Genomic DNA, 6,000 nt, shown 5'->3' with positions numbered 1-6,000 from the left:
CTCTCATATCAACTCTCAAACTCAGCCTTGGATAGCTAACCAATCCAGGGCTAATTGTCGAGTCTACAGGATAATGGCATACCTGGAGGTTTTGTCAGCACCGGAAAATCCCGAAGTAAGGTGGCATACTCGCTATCTGCTGCTTCAGTCAGCTTGGCAGACTGGATGATTGTGTGGTACCAGAATCCTGCATCCATTGGTCCAGTGGCTTGGTCGACCAGGCATGTGTTGGCGACGTCAGGCAAAAAGTTGTAATGTGCCAGGAAGTCCACTCCTATTACCGGCTCAGCGACGTCTGCACTCATGAAATCCAATGCAAATGCTCGGCGTTGGCCTAAATCTAGTTCAAAACTATGTGTACTATATGTCGCAAAAGAAGAATTGTTTGCGGCAGCTACACAGAATGATGTACGCAGCCTACACCGGTGTAACATTGTTCACAGGAAAATACACAGATCAGAGCCAGTGTCAGTCAGATATTTCTTGCCTGTCACTTGCAAACAGATGCTGTGATGCAGACTGGCAGTCGGATGAAGCGTCTACACCTGATCGCTGCTGGCATTTGGGTATGTGCAGGATTTGTTTCAGTGACAAGCTTGATCACCAAATCTTCTGTGATACCACCATATCCCCTGCTGTATTTCACTCACAGGTGCAGATGAGGCAGTTGATGATCTGCTGTTTGAGTACTTCCGGTACCTTGATCAGTTGTTGGTGTTACGCGAAGACATCAAATAGCTAATCGGTTGTGTCAACATATCAATCTTTGCCGTCAGAGCATCGTAGTCAGCATGTGAAACTGTGGCTGACGTGCTCATGCATTGCACAGGTGCTGCGTTAATAGGTGCAGGTGAGATAACATCTTGTACCTTGTCTGCTAAGTCTACAACCATGTCTAGAGGCATTTCTGACTGTGATACGATTATTGCTTTGAGGCAGGCGGCAACCAACTGCTCCAGATGGGTCTTAGCAGGCTGTCAGGAACAGTACCAGTGTTGATATTACTTCGCATGTGCCACAAGTACTGTGACGGTTTATGATCTCCTATGTCCTCCTGTGTCAGAACTTGGTGGAGGTGTTCTTCCTGCAAAGCTGATACTCTGCGGATAAGTTCTTCCTTGAGCCGGTTGTAGGCATTACTCTCTGGTGGCATGGTAATCACGTCTTGCACTTCAGCCACGTACTGATGACAGAGCTGGCTCACGACCAGTGCAGACTTGGTAGCGTCGGCGGTTATTCCAGAGTAAAAAGAAACTAGCTTCAACTTGTGCAAACCGTAGCACTGGATTTTGAGGTCAAAAAGGTGGTAGTCTAATGATGAGTGTGGACACAGCAGGGTTGGTTGCAGTCAGATTTTCAGTCATCACACAGTATCGCTTTATTTTGTGCATCAGGCAGGCGATAAATCACGTCAGGGTCACTAGTTTGGCTGTAGGGCTAGGCACTGGCCCGTTGAACCAGTTAGCATGCTACTTTGCAATAAATAACGCTCAACACTATCTCCAATGCTGAGATGACAAGATCTATATTCGTTCATTTGGCAATTAATACAGGATGTCTTTTAAACGCAGTGTACATCAAGGCAAGACTCGTGCAAAAACGAGTAAGTGACTTGTTGACTGGTCACTCAAGAACTAAGTATAAACAAGGTACTTAAGAACAGAAATGGAGAAAACAAGAACACGTAAAAAACTATATTATAAGAATAAACAGCATGGAGTAACAGACACAACACAGCACTCCTGGCGGTGCGGAACTAATTTATCTGTGCAAAGTAAAATACTTGTGATGTGACACCCGGGTGATGCACTCGTCAACTGAACTGCACTGCACTGGCAATTGTGGTTGCCACAGGTTTCCTGGTAAGGTTATTGGTTTTATTAACTTGATCCACTCTGTAAAGACCGCTGATAACCCTTGAAACTGGTTTCTTAAGAATGTGGCATTTTGTTAATCAGTTGTGGAGTTTCATACATATGAAAGAAATTCTTAGATTCTTTATCTTTCTTAGAACTCTTGAGATTTGTCTTGACCATGGCGAGGTCACTGAAACATAGGTTCCCTAGCCTTCTGATTATGTTCATCATTATGCATTGAACATTCCTGCATAGTGTCCTATTATTTTTTTACCCATTATTTCTAATGGTGCTAGTCCTGTGTTTAAATGAGGAAGCTCATTTAAAACTTGCTCAAATTCTACCATCAGGTTAGCCCACGTAGAATGTTTGGCTGAAAAATACATCCTACAAAGATGACCCAGTCCTTTCATAACCTTCTCTGCTGGACTCCGTATGGGATGAAATTGAGATATTAACCCTCTAACCACGGGCAATTTTCTGACTTTCCTGTATATAATCATGGGGCACTTTTGTTCGATAATTAGAATAGTTGCAAAGATTGGATTATAAGAATGTAAATTGACTTTAGGGTTGATTTTTAAGTGACATTAATGTAAAAATGAGGAAACGCAAAAACTGTCTACATTATAAAACAAGAATGAATTTATTGGTAAAATTTCTGAGTATTTCATATGTTAAAGCAAGGTTCCACACACAAGTTCAGGAAAATGGATACAAAATTGCTTCAACGAGAATGTACATTTGTAAGTACAAAGTGCTGCTGCTCACCGGTGCTGACTATGAAAATGGATAATAATCAAAAAACTGGGGAAATATCAGAACCAGCCATGGCCATGACAGTGAGTAGGGAATTGCCAGATTGGACTGAAGTAGTGAATTTAATCAAAGCTCAAAACGCCCAAATTACTACTTTAAGTAAAAATCTAGGAGCTCAGAGTTTACATTTAAATTCTAAATTAGATGCACAAAGTAAAGAATTTACTGCTCAAAATACTTCTTTAAGAAAGGAACTAAATACTACTCTAAATGCTCAAAGTCTTAAATTAGACACAGTGAATACTCAATTAAATGATAAAATAGATGACCAGGGGGCTTCTTTAAGTAAGGAACTAAATGAAACGCTAAGAAAAGAAATAAGTGTGGCATATTCTAGTTTAAATAAACAAAATGAGCAAGCTACAAATATAGGTTTACTAAGAAATGAATTTGACACACTAAACATAAAGTAGAAAATTTGAAATTAGATTTAGAAAAAGAATTAACGACTTCTCTGAACATTCATGTAGACCAACTGCTCACTGACTCCAGTCAGACGCAGCATAACCAGTTCCAGGATTTGACCAAGAAGTTAGAATTTGATATTGAAGAAAAATATAATAATGTAGAATCTGAATTTAGTGAAAAATTAGGATCATTTCAAAGTATATGTAATGTTATATTTGATGCAGTAAAGCAGATATTACATACTTTAAAGGAAAGTGTTGAGAAACAGGACACGCTAATTCCTTTAGTCCAGTTGCAAATTGCATGTGTTAGCACCTGAGTAGATAACGTGGAATATGACTTTAATGAGAAACTAGTCACTTCAGACTTAATAAATATAAGTAATCTGGAGGAACAGGTAGAGGAAATAATCAATCAAAAAGTTGCCACGAGGATAATCTCTGGAAACGTTTCAACTATTTTTTTCCAAACTTAATGATAATAGCAATGTTATAGATGACTTGTGTGAAGAATTCAAACTTGCCCATGACAGAGAAGAAAATAGAATAACTTTACTTAATGTTGTGTTTCTAGTAAAGTGGTAATTGTTTTGTTGTAGGGAGGCTTTCACACAAAATTTAACGAGAAGTATTGGTTCATAAGTAATTGAATGAGATTAATGCCAGATCCATGGGATCCGGGCAGAGTCACATCAGTCCCCCAGGGACGTTAACATTCTGTGTTAAGGGGCGGAATGACGACCATCGGATCCCTAGTTGTTTTCGTGTTTCTTCTGTACTATTTTTCCTTCACCAAATTCCCTTCAAATCTTAAATTATTCTGTAATCTATTCTTGAGTTCTTAAGCTATCCTATAATGTTACTACCTAGGAAACTAAATATGACTAAAAGATAATAGACGTACGAGAATCACAGATAAACAGTGATCTCTAAACATGAAATGCAACGAATAGTATATAGTATTAGTGGAAAACATAATATGATGGTATTGTTCAAACAGAATGATATCTAGATGACATGAACGGAAGATAATCTTTTATGTGTGTATAAAAATATAGTATAAGCTTAATGACTAAACTATTTTATCGTAGTGTATAATTTTCTGTTTAGTATAGAATATTTTGATATTTTATACCTTTTATGAAATTTGATGTTGATGGGAGGGTTTGTATTGCTTTTGGAAGGTGTGGGTATTATATATTAAAGCATGATTTACACTAACAAATAAATCATGGCTAACACAGAACACTCACCACACCTTTCAAACGACCCTTGCAAACAAGTGTGGCTGATTCTTCACCATTTGCCGTTCCATAGGGGTTGCTAAGATTTTCTTTGGGGACTTCAAAGGCAAAGGTGAGAATGTCTGTTCTGTAGGAGACATTTAACACCATACCTCCTCCGGCTTCTCACTCAAGTACTGGTGAAGTAGGGATCCTGGGGAAGGGGGGTGGGAAGGGTTTCCTGTCTTTGGGGCTATCTTCTTTCATTTCTTCGATCGTAGCAACCATTTCTACTTTTTCTTTACTTACTTCTCATTTGAGTACCTATCTATCTTTCTCTCTTTCCATATTAAACTACTTCTATTGCAGAAGTCGTCGTCATTTTCTGTGGTTTCCAATAACCTACAACTTATTTTACGTAAGTAGGCCGAAGAATCAGGCTCTACACACACACACACACACACACACACACACACACACACACAAAATTGCAACTACACAAACAATAATCTTACACATCGAAAGGGGAGAACCGACAAGCGTTGCAGGGGGAAAGGAATGTGTACATTGGGAAATGATGCACATTTGTTGTTTACGGTGATGGTTCTACATCGCACACACATATATTGTAAAGGAAGGTCAGTCTGACAAATATTTTGATGGCTGGTAAGATAGTGGAACTCTTATAACACAAGTAAACACATTTTGTATGAACAGTGTATAGAGTTAGAGTGTATACCAAGAGTATACAACTGTAAGAGTAGAGGAGGACTCTAGGGTACTAAATGAAGTATTGAAAAGTGAGTGTGAAGTGTGAAATAGATTTTGTAATTTCACCAGAGGATATTTAATTATAGTGTCCATAAAGATGGATACTCGGGTAATGAACCTAGAGGCCTACTCGTGATGTATAATGGGGGCGCACCCAGCATTTATTGAAAGTGAAAGGCAGATAGGCAGACCTAAGAAAGGCTGACCTATACTGTGCGGACAGGGGCAGCAAGAAGGGGATTGACCTGTACCATAGGAGAATAGGAATTTAAAGGGGCGTACCTACCGAAATGGAAGGAGGAAGGGCACTCATAGGGTCAACCCACATGTAAGGTACAGATGCTGATCTGAGGGGAAAAGGACAGTATCGTGACAGAAGTCACACATTTGTAGGTATTATTCTGGTAAGTTTGAATTCTATATTTCACTAGCATTATTATGTTTCCTGAGTGTCAATAGGAACACTTTTATTTTGCCCAAAGTTCCTCCAGACTACACTAAGTAATGAGGCCATTACGTATTAAAGAGGTAGTACAGAGAATTAGAATAAAGGACGAAATATTCAAGGTTCCATGACAACTGGAGTTTATGACTGGAGAAAGAGCAGAAAACAAAAAATTTGGTCCTCTCGATTTATAGATATTGAAAGAGCTAACTCCAACATGGATTGAAAGGTTCATGTTTTATAATTGTAGTAGAATGGAAAAAAGGAATGACCAAGCAATAAGGACAAAAGTATTTACGATTATTAATAGAAAAAGATGTATTGTTGAAAAATGAAGTATTATCCTATGTGATATCAATGTACGTTGTAATTACACTACTGGCCATTAAAATTGCTACACCGTGAAGATGACGTGCTACAGGCACGAAATTTAACTGACAGGAAGAAGATGCTGTGATATGCAAATGATTAGCTTTTCA

This window comes from Schistocerca piceifrons, chromosome 7, assembly GCF_021461385.2.
Source record: "Schistocerca piceifrons isolate TAMUIC-IGC-003096 chromosome 7, iqSchPice1.1, whole genome shotgun sequence".
Classification (NCBI taxonomy): Eukaryota; Metazoa; Arthropoda; class Insecta; order Orthoptera; family Acrididae; genus Schistocerca; species Schistocerca piceifrons.
This window is presented reverse-complemented; position numbering follows the sequence as displayed.